This window comes from Sus scrofa, chromosome 2 (assembly GCF_054392235.1).
Source record: "Sus scrofa isolate SSC_HxYL_T2T_F1_AM1 chromosome 2, Sscrofa_HxYL_maternal_Yorkshire_Landrace_v2.0, whole genome shotgun sequence".
Taxonomy (NCBI): domain Eukaryota; kingdom Metazoa; phylum Chordata; class Mammalia; order Artiodactyla; family Suidae; genus Sus; species Sus scrofa.
Genome location: NC_139384.1, coordinates 21007695 through 21021122, shown reverse-complemented (window position 1 = coordinate 21021122; position 13428 = coordinate 21007695). Strand labels below are relative to the sequence as shown.

Sequence of the window (13428 nt, the reverse complement as noted above, 5' to 3'; positions counted from 1 at the left end):
CCTGCCAGGAGGTGGGGGACTGACCAGGGGCTGACCCAAGGAGCAGCGGGGGGTCCCTGCCCTCCAACAGCCTCTACAGAGCCACCCAGCGGCCTCTGCATTCCTCAGATTCCTCTCTCTCTTCTTCCCACTTTGGTTCCTGGCCCTGGGCACCTCCCCGCTGAGGAAGCTGGGAAGCTCCGGGCAGGGGGCCTCCGCTGTGGAGACCACTGCTCCATTCCACTCCCCACTGGTTCCTTCTCCTGTCTCCCCACCCCACCCCCGCCCCCATCCTGGGATGGTCCCAGAGGGTGGGGTGGCCCCACTTGATCAGACCCCTCTTGGGCTAACTGAAGGGTGCCCTGATGCCCATGGCTCTCCGCCCCTCAGCCTCTCCCCTGGAGTATGGAACTCTTGCTCCCCAGCTCCATTCTTCTAGTAACACGTGCCCTTCCTGGAGCCTTAGAGGTGGGCACAGGTCGACCTGGACTGAGGACCAGTCATCCCATCATCCTCCTGGCCCCCGCGAATGGGTCAGGAGTGGCCATGTGATACCCGCAGGGCCCCACCAGCCTTCTTCTGTGGTCGGGGCACGAGGAGCAGGAGTTGTCTTCATTCTCATCGGAGCTGAGAGGCTGGGAATCTGTAGATTTGGGAGCCTTGGATTTTCCTGATCTTGTAGAGGAGTCCACCTGCAGGAGGTGAGAATGAGGTGCACAGAGAGTGTGGGAGGAGGGGAAGGGAGAAAAGCATTAGTAGCATTTTTAAACCCTGGATTGGTCCTGGCTGCATCCCCATAGCTCTCGGTTACACTAGCGAAATATTCTATTCTATTTTATCCTGTTCTATTCTATCCTGTTCTGTTCTGTTCCGTTCCATTCTGTTCTGCTCCATTCTATTCTATTTCATTCTGATTTGCTTTCAGTGCATTCAACTGATTTTCTGTCCCTTGCAATTAAAAGAGCCCTGATCAGTATAGTTGCCCAGAAGCTGAAGCTTGGGGGTCCTGGGAGGTGTTGGGAGGACCAAGGTAGGACCAGTGCCAGCCAGAGAGGATGGCAGGTGGTCACCTGCTGGCCAGGAGGGGCCTGGTGGGGGTGGTGTAGCATAGTAGAAACTGGCGAAGGAGTAAGCAGGGACAAAGGAATTAAACAGTAAAACCTCGGCACAGAAGCAAACAGACAGCTTACATCCAGCTGCAGCCCCTGAGGGAATGCTTCTCTGGGGGAGAGAGACACCTCTCCCCCCAACCCACTCCCTGGTAAGAAAGGGCACCCGAGGGAAGGGGCCTTGCAGGCAATACTCAGCGTGGAAGGCCAGCCGGGAGTGGTCATGGGACAGTCCTACAGCAGCTGCAGAGAATGTTTCTCTCCGGGGAAGGGAAGAGCCTAGAACCCTCCAGAGCAGGTCTGAACAGAGAACAGCCCCAGTGTCACTGCTGTGCAACCTGGAACCAAGCAGCAACGAACTGGTATTAGTCCAAGTGCGGGAAATACCACTGATGAAGCAGGTGACCTAGGGCCGAGCCCCTTCCCCTTGAACCTGGGTTCTGAGGAGCTGCAGTGGGAGGCCTCATGGCAGGTGGCGCTCCAGTTCTCAGACAATGAATGATGCGAGCTTCAGCAGGGCTAAGCTTTCCCAAACCCCCGGAGAGGAGGGATTGAGATTCCCCCTCGGCTGTGCCGCTATGCCGTTTCTTACTCAAGGAACCTGCTGAGAACCCTCAGAGCATTTGCCAGGGAGGCTTCGGTTCTTTAGAGGGAACATAGAAGGGTAGGAAGAGTCAGTTCAGAGATGTAAAGATATGAGTTTGAGTCCTGGGTCTGCTCTTTTCTAGCCCAGAGACCTTGAGCAAGTTACTTAACCCCTCTGAACCTCAGTTTTCTCATCTGTGAAATGGGAAGAATAAGATCTCCCCTGCCCCCCCCCCGAATGCTGTAAGATTAAATATCACAGGTCTAATGTGAATTAAATGAAGCAAAGCTATGTACATGTGCCTGGCGCATTCTGGGCACTCCCCGAACACTCTCCTTTTCCCTGACTTGCTGATGTTTAAGCAAAGCTCTTGAGTTGTAAGAACGACCTCGGGTGTTGTCAAGGCGAGGCCTAGAACTAGGAAAACGTTTACATCCGTGCGTGGTTTCAGCTTAACAAGCTAGGAGCTCCCCACCCTCTTCCCACCCCTTACCAACTAGCATTCTGGGCAGAATTCTTCTTAGGAAAGTCAGGCTTACCAAAGAGGCTCAAGACATGGCACCTTGAATAAAGTAAAATGGTCTCAATGAGACTTGAGCTGTTAAATGTGCATTATTACAGCCTTCACAGGCTGTGCGGTGGTGAACTTTGGTGGTGGTGAGAGACCGCCTTGCCCTGCTTTCCCTGCTCCAGTTCTTCCCATACGCCTCAGCCCCAAGCATGCCACACTCCTGCTCTGCAACCTTCAGTGGCTCCCTCTCCCCTGGGAATCAAGTACACTTTCTTCGACCTGGTATATTATGACTCTCACCGTCTGATCCCAACTTACCTTCTAGCCTTAGCTCCTACTCCTTTGCTTCTTACTCCTCGTTCCCTGGTCAAATTGAACTTCTTTTTTTCCCATGCACACCCTGGGCTTTCCCACAGATGCCTTTGCTCAGCGTGCGCCCATACCAGCTTTGCCCTTTCCCCTCTGCCTGTGGAAATCCTATTCCTTCTTCACAGCATTAGGAGAATCCCATTGCCCTCCTGAAGTTCCTCTTAACCCCTGAACCAGACAAGGTTGTTTCTACCTCCTCGACCCCTGCATCTCATCTTGTGATACTAGCTCCCGGGAAAACATCCATCCCCCAAGATGGATGAATTTCTCCCACTCCGGGTCTGCAACGCGCTGTTCTCAGCACGTGCCTAAGATGAGTTGTTTCAGGGTCCCTTTTCTCTGCCAGGGCGCAGAAACTGGGATGTGTAGCCCTTGCTCATACATCTCTCTGGGGATTGCAACAGGCTCAACTGCTTTTTTCAGAATGATGGTTAATGGCCTTGGGACACTGGCTATTCCTCCTAGCATGTGTCTAATGTGCCTGGGATTAGACTCATGGGGGTAGCTCTAAGCATAAGATCAGGTCCACCCTTCTGCCCCAGGGGGCCGGGGCCCTTCAGGTTCTGTTTCCCCTCCTTGCTGTCAAACTGCTCTTCCCACCGAGTAGTTAAATCTTGGGTGAGTTACCTCCCCTCTGAGCCTTGATTTCCTCCATGGGAAAGTGGAGCTTGGCCAAAATCATCCCTAACTTCTCCTCCCGTCGAACAATTCTCCCAGCAGGCTCTCACAGTGGGACACCAAGGCATAAGGGCAGATATAGTCTCAATAATACTGAATTATATACTTGAAAGTTGCTAAGAAAGTGAGTTTAAATGTTCTCACCCCAGAAAAAGAAATGGCAGTTGGGTGACGTGGTGGAGGTTGGAAGTGTTGGCTAAGCTGGGATGGTTATCATTTCACCATCCGTAAATGTATCACATCTACACAACAGCTACCTTAAACTTATACAACATTCATCATATCTCAAGAAAGCTGGGGAGGGAGTTCCCGTCGTGGCGCAGTGGTTAACGAATCCGACTAGGAACCATGAGGTTGCAGGTTGGATCCCTGCCCTTGCTCAGTGGGTTAACGATCCAGCGTTGCCGTGGGCTATGGTGTAGGTTGCAGACTCAGCTCGGATCTGGCCTTGCTGTGGCTCTGGCGTAGGCCAGCGGCTATAGCTCTGATTAGACCCCTAGCCTGGGAACTCCATATGCCGCGGGAGCAGCCCTAGAAAAAAAGACAAAAAGACAAAAAAAAAAAAAAAAGAAAAAAGAAAGGAAGAAAAAGAAAGCTGGGAAGGAGTTCCCGTCGTGGCTCAGTGGTAACAAACCCGACTAGCATCCGTGAGGACTCGGGTTTGATCCCTGGCCTCGCTCAGTGGGGTAAGGACCTGGCGTTGCCCTGAGCTGTGGTGTAGGTCACAGACACTGCTCGGATCCTGTGTTGCAGCTACAATTTGACCCCTAGCCTGGGAACCTCCGTATGTCTCAGGGGCAGCCCTAAAAAGAAAAAAATAATAATAACAATAAAAAGAGATGGGGAAAAAATACTGGTGGATAATGTTCCAAAGGTGAAATTCTAGACCCTTTGACAGGAAACAAAGGCAATCAGGTCGATGAGGGTGTTGACAATGTTGATAAGATTCATTGTTATCATTTATCAGGCGTTGCCATGCGCTAGGATTTTGTCTGTGCTGTCTTGAATGCTCCCAATAAACCTTTGAGGGAATCTTAAAACCCATTTTATAGATGAGGAAACTGAGGTTTAGATAACGTGACGTTCCCATTATCCCACCAGCAACTGGCCAAGGCAGAGCCTGGAGCCGGGCCGGCTGGGCTCCCTCCCGTACTCCTCTGGCGCATTCCAGGCAGGCCCAAGTGGCCGGAGCAGGCCCCGCCTGCCTCCCCTCCTGCCCTCTGCGGCTGTTTTGCATCCTGCTGGATTCCTGAGGTGTCAGGCCTCATTAGAGCCCGCGCCCCAGCGAGCGCCGAGAGGCAGTTGACAGGTATACAATCTGACCGCGGCTCCCTTCAAATTATCAAGCTCTCTTCAGGCAGGAACGTGCCGGCCAGCCGGGCAGAGGCCCCTGGCTTGGCTGCATAATCGGATGCACATTAAAAACATCTTTTGGATGCCTTTTTCTCTGCTGCACGCTCCTTCTCACGCTCCTGGTTTCTCTTTTTCTCCATCCAACAAAAGATGACAAAGCTAGCCAGCAATGCGGGCGCTCCAGCCCAAGCAGGGTCTTTTGATGGGATGGCCCCCCCGGGAATGGCTGACATTCTTGGTGTTTGGCTGGCATCTGAGTGAGAGCACCTGTGACATCGGGCTACATTCAAGCGAGTTTTGATAGGGACCAGTAGCTCTGCCTCCCTCTCCCATTCTGGGGAATGGATGCAATTTTACCCCGACTATCAGTAGGATGCCTGCACGAATACTAATCATGAGTGGCATTGGATGAGTGCTTGAATTGGGGGCTGAACTCTTTTTTTGTGTGTTTGGGGAGTTCCCCATCCCACGAGTCAGGGCTGGGGGAGAGGAGCCAGCCTTCCGCCAAGAGCCTGAGAAAGCCAGATCCTTGCTTTCCCAGGGGCCCTTGCAACCAGGAAGTGTGCATGTGACCTGAACCAGCCAATCTGATGCCCCTGCTCAGCATCTAATTCAGCCCAGGAGCAGCGGAGAGCCTGACCCCAGAGCTGCCCGGGTCCTGGGGTGGGGATGGGGCCACAAGCAGTGGGGCATCAGGTGCATAGCACAGTTTGGGCTGTGGTTCTGGCCTCCAGTTCTGCCTTGTTCTGACATTTTCTGACCCTAGATTTCCAGAAGACTTTTCTGCTTAAAGAACCACAAAGACAACTTCTGGGTTGTTTTTTTTTTTTTTTTTTGGCTTTTTGTTTTTTTAGGGCCACACCCATTGCATATGGAAGTTCCCAGGCCAGGGGTTGAATCAGAGATACAGCTGCCGGCCTTCACCACAGCCACAGCAACACGGGATCTGAGTCGTGTCTTTGACCTATACCACAACTCATGGCAATCCTGGATCCCCAACCCCCTGAGCGAGGCCAGGGATCAAACCCGCAACCTCATGGCTCCTAGTCGGGTTCGTTTCTGCTGCGCCACAATGAGAACGCCTATAGTATTTGCAATTCTTGTTGAAGTTAGGCTGTTGAAAAGACCACGCTCCATGAGAACAGTGCCTCCCCGCCTACACACACACACACACACACACACACACACACACACACACACACACACACACACACACACGGATCACCCCAGGGCTCAGGGCTACTGTTCAATATATCTGTGTTACTTAAAGAGCAAACCAATGTGGATTCTGTAACCCCTGCCCTGGGGGAAGATGAGGCCAGTCCTATAAGACTGTAACAGAGGCTTTGGTCCAAGACCACGGAGGAGGTCCTGGAAGCCCATATGGGTCACGCACATGGAGGCTGGGGCAGGCCTGGACCCAAGGCTGACTGAGCCACACCCATTACCCTTTGGCCCCAAATCCACACCCTCAGCGGCTTACCACTCCCCCAGTGAGGAACGGCCGAGACAGAACAAGTGAGCCAAAGAGAGGAGCAGGACTCTGTTCCCCACAAGAGGCCTCCTCAAAGCGATTTCTCTGCCCTTGCACATCCCTCCATCTTCCGCCTAAACAATGCTCAGGACTCCCAAGGCCCAGAATTCAGCCCCGGGGCCTTCCATGGGTGGAGGAGGAGTCACTGGGTCAATCTCATGCCTGCCTCATTCCAACAGTACAGAAGCCAGAGGGCTCAGTCCCCATCTGGAAAGCTGTGCTGTTTGAGCTTGCTTGGAAAATCCCTCACTCCGACACTCTGTGCAAAAGACAGGCCCTCAGAGGCATCTAGAGCCTGATTCCATGATGTTTATCTCTTCGTAAAACCCTTCTATGATGGTCCTGCCTTGAGGGAGTGTGCTGTGCCTGGGAACAGCTAACACAATGGACATCTTTTGTGGTCTCATCTTCTTTGTCTTATTTCTGGGGAAATAGCATGGTCTTCGGGCATATGATATAAAGTCCAGGTGCTTCTCCCATCTCTGTCATGCTGAGAAGCTCCAATGTCTAGAGCTGTGCTCTGGCAAACTCCTATTCATCCTTCAAAGCTAGGCTGACTACATGCCATTGGGTGTCCTGCAAACACTGTTGTTTAGTGAGTAGGATTGTACCAATACTCATATCTTCATTTTGACCAATGTACTCTGGTTATCTAAGATGCTAACATTAGGGGGAGCTGGGAGAAGAGTATATGGGAACTCTATACTATCTTTGCAACTTTCCTATAAATTAAAATGATTCCAAAGTAAAAAGTTAGGAGTTCCCTGGCAGCATAGCGGGTTGAGGAGGCTGTGTTGCCACAGCTGTGGCATGGGTTCTCTCCCAGGCCTGGGAACTTCCACATGCCATGGATGTGGCCAAAAAAATAAACAAATAAAAATTAAAAAGTTTATTGAAAGGAGTTCCCACTGTGGTGTAGTGGAAACAAATCCAATTAGGATCCATGAAGATGAGGGTTCAACCCCTGGCCTCACACAGTGGGTCGGGGATCCTGGGTTGCCATGAGCTGTGGTGTAGGTCACAGACACGGCTTGGATCCTGCATTGCTGTAGCTGTGGTCTAGGCCAGCAGCTGCAGCTCTGATTCGAACCCTAGGCTGGGAACCTCTATATGCCACGGGAGCGGCCCTCAAAACCAAAAAAAAAGAAAAAAGAGTATTAAAAAAACCCTCAACTAAACTGGCCCAGACATGTCCAAGAATGGAAGCCCCCATGGCCAATAGATGTCCTTGCCATGTACACCTGTGTGCCCTGTTCTTGTCCCTGTTGTGGCTTAGATCATCCCAAGAGGTGACAATCTTTACCGTATGACTAGCAGCTTGTGAGGGCAGAGGCAGTGTCTTGTTGCACTGCCTGCACCTGTCACAGAGCATTTGCAACGTTTCAGTCTCTGTGTTAAACAGTCTGTATATTTTCCATAGGTGAACTCCTTTAATCCTCATGGGCAGGTGCCATTGTTATCCCCATGTCACAGATAAGCAAACTGTAACATTGGCAAAGACGGGTCTGATAACAACTAAAGTCACAAAGCCGACAAGCGGTAGGGCTTGGGCCAGGATTTGAATAGCTCCAACAGTCTGGCTTCAGAATGTATATCCTTTCACTCCCTGCCCTGCGAAGCCACGTGAGCAGCTAGTGTAACTGCGTGCCCCTCACCAGCCATGTGACGTTGGACAGACGACTCAAGCCCTCTGACTTCAGTTCCCTCATCTGTGAAATGAGAAGAAGAATAAGAATGACTGCCCGAGGAATAAGTGAGACATGCAGAGTGCTTAACCTGGGGCGAGACGCAAAACCACCATGATGCTGATGGTAAATGGTTACCATGGCGATGATGGTAAAGATGCTAAGTGGTTACCATGGTGATGACAGGACAAGCATGAGGAGGGTCGCCATGATGATTTTATGCTTGCCGACTGAATGAACAATGCAGGAGGTCAACGGGGACTACTACCGCTTCTGGAAGAGTCCGAACAGGATAAACTGGGTGTTGGAGGAAGAGTAAATGATGCCTGCAGATAATGACCTTCAATCTGGAGGCCAGAGGGGAAAGAGTGAGGGGGATGCCGGTTGCCAGGGAGCACAGCCAGGGGGATGTGGGATGTGGTGGCAGAGAAGAGGGCCCTGCCCCCCAGACCAGATGCCTACTCTTCTGACTTTGAGATGGTGAGTGTTTCCACCAGGACCTCCTGTATGGTCCCCAGCCTGGGCAAAACCCATCAAATCAGGCATGGGCCCTGGGCAGCCTTGCTTTTCTTCCTGCTAGAAAGGGCTCGGTCTGTTGTTTGTTCCACAATTAGAAACGGGCTTTTGTCCCTGCCTGAGCAGGAAGCTTTTGTTTGGCAAGAGGAGGAAGAGCCTAGGGACGCCAGAGAGGAGCCTCGCCGATGCCACATGCTCTGAGTTCCTCCTACCGTGCCTGCCAGAGCCCAGGTGGGCGTGGGGGCCGAGGAAGCGCTCGCCACCCAGTGAGCCAGGCTCCAGAGGCCTGGCACCAGCGGGAGAGGTGGCAGCTGTCAGCGCCCAGGAGAAGCGTATTCAGAGACACAAGAATAGCCTGACCACAAGACAGGGAGGCGCTGCCTCTGAAACATCGTCTTCCTCACTGGAGCGGAAAAGACCAGATGTTGGGAGGCCCTGAGGCTTCCGGAACCTGCTAGGAGTTGCAGCTCATCTCCAGGTAGACCAGCTTCCCTGGCAGAGCCCCGAGCCCTGGGCCTGGGGTGGGCACCCTTGCGGAAAAGGCCCACATCTGGCTTGTGCGCATCATGTTCTATAAGACGCCCTCCCCTGCAGCTGATGTCCCTGATGAGAAAGCGTCACTCCGGCCACCGCCCAGCAGAAGATGGTCTACGCTTTTATTCTCTACGTGAGACCCTCCACCAGAAAGTGTTGACAGAGCCTGGATCCCAGCATGAGCCCCAGCAAACACATGCAGACCTCAGCTCTACCCTGGTACACACCCTTGTGCATTTCATTGTTCAATTTTTTTTTTAATTTTTTTATTTTATTTTATTTTATTTTGCCACACGGGCAGCATGTGGGAGGTCCTGGGCCAGAGATCGAACCTGTGCCAAACAGTAGTGACCAGAGCCATAAAGGTGAGAACACAGGAGCTTTAACCCGCTAAAACTCCCTCATTGTTCACTTTTAAAATAGCAGTTGAGTGCCAGGCCCTGTTCCAGGAAGAGGGAGATGAGGGAAGGGTGGGATGGCAAATAGGACAAGACCCGACTCTGGTGGAGTTTATGTCTAGATGGGAGAAAAGGGACTGGGAACAAGGAAGTAGAACCAGCAGGTTCTTGGCATCCTGATAAGTGGTGCAGGGGCCCTAAGCATGGTTAGGAAATGGAACTTTCTGGGCGTGGGGTGGGGGGCAGGCAGCTGCTTCAGTCCGCCATCAGGGAAGCTTCTCGGGGGAGGTGACGCTAGAGTGAATCTGTCGGAAGTGAGAAGCAGCTCACCACGCAAAGATCTGCGTGCAGAGTGTTTTGCACGGAAAAAACCATCAAATTACAAGAGCCCCACCTGAGGCAGAAGCAAGCGGGGAAGGAGAGGGTGGCTGGGATGGGGGTGTGAGCAGGGAAAGTAGCACAGACGGGCTTGGTGCCTGGGGCGTGTAGATGCGGAGACTTTTCAGTCAGGGGAGGGAATCTGGACTGATTCTAAGTGGAATGGGAAGCCGCTAGAGAGCTGTAAACAGAGGTGTGGCTTGATCTAACTTTGCCATCAAAGCCCCGTCTCGCAGTAGGAGGAAAGTGGGTGGCAGAGGGGCAGTGGGCGGAAGCTGGGAGACCCAGCAGGTCTATTTCCGTTGCAACCAGAGAAGATGATGGCCCAGATGAGGGAGCGAGAGCAGTGGTCAGAACGAGACTATCCAGTGTTCTGGAAGGTTGAGCTGATGGGAGGTGCTGATGGAATAAATTTAAGGGGTGAGAGAAAATAGAGGATTAAGATTTGGGGTTGAGCTGATGGCTGGATGGCAATGTCCATTTGCTGTTGAGGAGAAGAGCAGGTTGTTGGGGTAGGGGGTCAAGAGACTGTCACCTTCCACAAGAAGCCAGACTTCAAGGGGTTTGGGCTAGACTCGAATTTTCATGGGGTATTTGGGAAGGTGATTCAGGCTTATGGAACCACTGCATGATGTGCAATGATTATGGGAGGAATCAAATCTCAATTAAAACACTGTGATTCCCCTTTAATTTATTTTATAGATAAAAATGTTTTCCACTGATTCAGAAAAGAAAAAACATCTTCATCGCAGCATTGTTCACAACAGCCAAAATGTGGAAACAACCCAAGTGCCCATCAGTAATAGATGAATGGATAAACAACATGTGGTACTTCAGTGGAATATTATTCAGCCATAAAAAGGGATGAAACAGTGACAATTACAACAGAGGCGGACCACAGAAACATGACACTAAGTGAAATGAGCCAGATACAGAAGGACAAATATTGTATGATCCCACTTAGTACCTAGAATAGGCAAACTCAGAGAAAATAGAATAGATGTCACCAGGGACTAGGGGGAGGTAGAACAAGGGAGTTATTATTTAATGGATTCAGAGTTTTTGTTCAAGATAATGAAGAAGATTGGGAAACAGAAGCAGACAGTGGTGATGGTAACACCTGATCCTCTGGGTCCCTGGACCCAGGTTTAGGCAGATCGAACCTGCATCCTCATGGATCATAGCCAGGTTCGTTTCGTTAACCACTGAGCTATGATGGGAACGCCCACAGAAATCATTTGTATAAAACCTTATAAAAGTTTGAAAACCAGGAGTTCCCATTGTGGCACAGAGGAAACGAATCCAACTAGGAACCTTGAGGTTGTGGGTTCGATCCCTGGCCTCGCTCAGTGGGTTTCTGTGAGCTGTGGTGTAGGTTGCAGACGCGGCTCAGATCTGGTGTTGCTGTGGCTGTGGTGTAGGCCAGCAGCTGTAGCTCCGATTGGAGCCCTAGCCTGGATATGCTGTGGGTGCAGACCTTAAAAGGACAAAAAGACCAAAAAAAAAAAAAAAAAAAAGTGTGAAAACCACTCTGCTGGGGCAAAGGGTAGATGGACCATTGGTTCTTTGAGCTGCCCTGCGTTGAAAGACTCTGTGGTCATATGAGTTGGGAAACCTGATTCACTGTATCCCCTTCTTGGCAAAAAATAATACACATTGATATATTAAAGCCTCTGAGAAGTCTTGCAGCGGAGAATATCTTCTTGGATTTTTTTTTATTTGATTTTATTTTATTTTTTGCTTTTTAGGGTAGAATCAGAGCTGCAGCATGCAGCCACAGCCATAGTCACAGGAATGCAGGATCCAAGCCGCATCTGAGACTCACACCACAGCAATGCCAGATACTTAACTCATTGAGCAGGGCCAGGGACTGAACCGGCAACCTCCACGGATACTAGTCGGGTTCAGTACCGCTGAGCCACAGCAGGAACTCCCTCTTCTTGAACTTTTTAAACTCACTGATTCCCAAGATGATTCAATCATAAGATCTATTGTCTACTAGCACCAGTTAACACCCTGGAGAACCAGTGTCTCATGAAACCCGAATTGGAAACTCGGGCTGAAGATCTCTAGGGCCTCTTCTGAGCCTGCTGTTCTTAGATCCCTACAAGGAGTGGCAGAAGGACCTGGGGACAAGGAGAGGGGATCTTATCTGAGAGATCTGTCATTGGAAGAGGCGGCCGTTTTGTACCATGGGCCCCTCACAGAAAGCCTGCCTTAAACACTTAGCTCTTCAGGAGTTCCCATTGTGGCTCTGTGAGTTAAGAACCTGACTAGTATCCCTGAGGATTCAGGTTCAATCCCAGGCCTCGCTCAGTGGGTTAAGGATCCGGCGTTGCCTCAAGCTGCAGCGCGGGTCACAGATGAGGCTCAGATCCTGTGTTGCTATGGCTGTTGTGCAGGCTGGCAGCTGCAGCTCTGATTCGACCTCTAGCTTGGGAACTTCCATATGCCATCAGTGTGGCCCTAAAAAGAAAAACAAAACAAAAAAACTGAGCTCTTCTAACTTACTGGTGAAGGTATGAAGTGGATCAGCTTTTTTTTTTTTTTTTTAAACATCGTTTTTGCAACAAGTGTCTAAAGGCTTAAACATATACATCCTCTGGTCCAGCAATTCTATTTCTGAGACGTTATCTGAAGGACATGATGGCACAAATGCACAGAGAATATGAACAGGGACACGCATCCCGTCTTGCTCATCAGCCTGAAAACGAAGACTGTTTGGATGTCCAGCATTAAGACCTCGTAAACAAAATTGCAAAGCATCTGGGGAAGCAAGCGGCCACTTTCAATGTGACACGGTAAGGGAGACGCCGTATGAAAACGGAGGTGGGGCATGGGCTGCAAAACAGGATATGAATCCATTTGTATACAAATATATTCGTGCTTCTCAAACCGCTTGGAAATTTTCAATCCGTTTCAATACGTTTGCAAAACATAGTAAATGAAAATGTGGTGTCCGTGTCCAATTGTCATGGAAGTTTCTAAATGCTTACTCTTGTTTTCCACACTTATCTCTTCAGGCACCAGGAACAAACCGTTCCCAGGCGACATTTTAAATTGCCCTGTTTTATAGCTTATATAAAAGTCTGGGAGGAAATGCAATAGTAGGTCAAGAGAGGATTTTTCTCTAAATAGAGGGTTTGGAGTGATCAGTCTTTTTCTTTTCTTTAAAAAAAAAAAATCTGTGTTTCAGCTTTGCTGCAATAAACGTGCATTTCTACAATGAATGTCTAAGGCGGGGCTGGATGAGCATTTAATAAGGAGGTGGGCCAAGCTGTTCCCGCGAGGGGTGGGGAGTCCAGAGCGGATGGCCGTGGCGCCTTTTGGTTCTCAGATGAGACCTATGGCTGCCTTTTGAGGAGGAGACATTGGTGGGTCAGCAGCTTCCTGCAGGCAGAGCCAGAAAGGGGCAGGGCTGGGTTTCCTTTTGAGTCTGGAGCATTTTCCCTGGCCCTCACCTCTGCTGTCTTGGCCTATCTCCATCCCTGGGCGAACACTGGCCTTCCTCCTCCTGGCCTGACCAGCCTCACCTGTGGGACTAGGGAGCATCCCGTGTGGCACCTGTCCAGCGCAGCCCTGCCCCACTACGCCAGCGCTGAGCCACAGACATCATGTCAGGGCGTCCCGACCAGAGGCTGAGCCACAGAGGAGGCATCCTGAGTCCGGGCCCCTGCCAAGGCCCCGGGCAACGTCTGCTGGCTCCTCGGCTCCTCTGGGGAGTTTTCCCAGGGACCTCCACCCTGCCAGCCCGCCAGCCGGAGGAGGAGGAGGGGGGAAGGCTGGGCAGCAGTTGTG

At 51.0% G+C, this 13428-nt stretch overlaps 1 long non-coding RNA gene across 1 annotated transcript; it reads left to right on the top strand.

The window, feature by feature from the left end:
- Window positions 1–8512: 8512 nt before the first annotated feature.
- LOC146405277 (uncharacterized) lies at window positions 8513–12594 on the top strand. Its single transcript, XR_014836602.1, has 3 exons — window positions 8513–8798; window positions 8915–9073; window positions 11379–12594. It is a non-coding gene; the product is annotated as an uncharacterized LOC146405277 (long non-coding RNA).
- The last annotated feature ends 834 nt before the right edge of the window (window positions 12595–13428 follow it).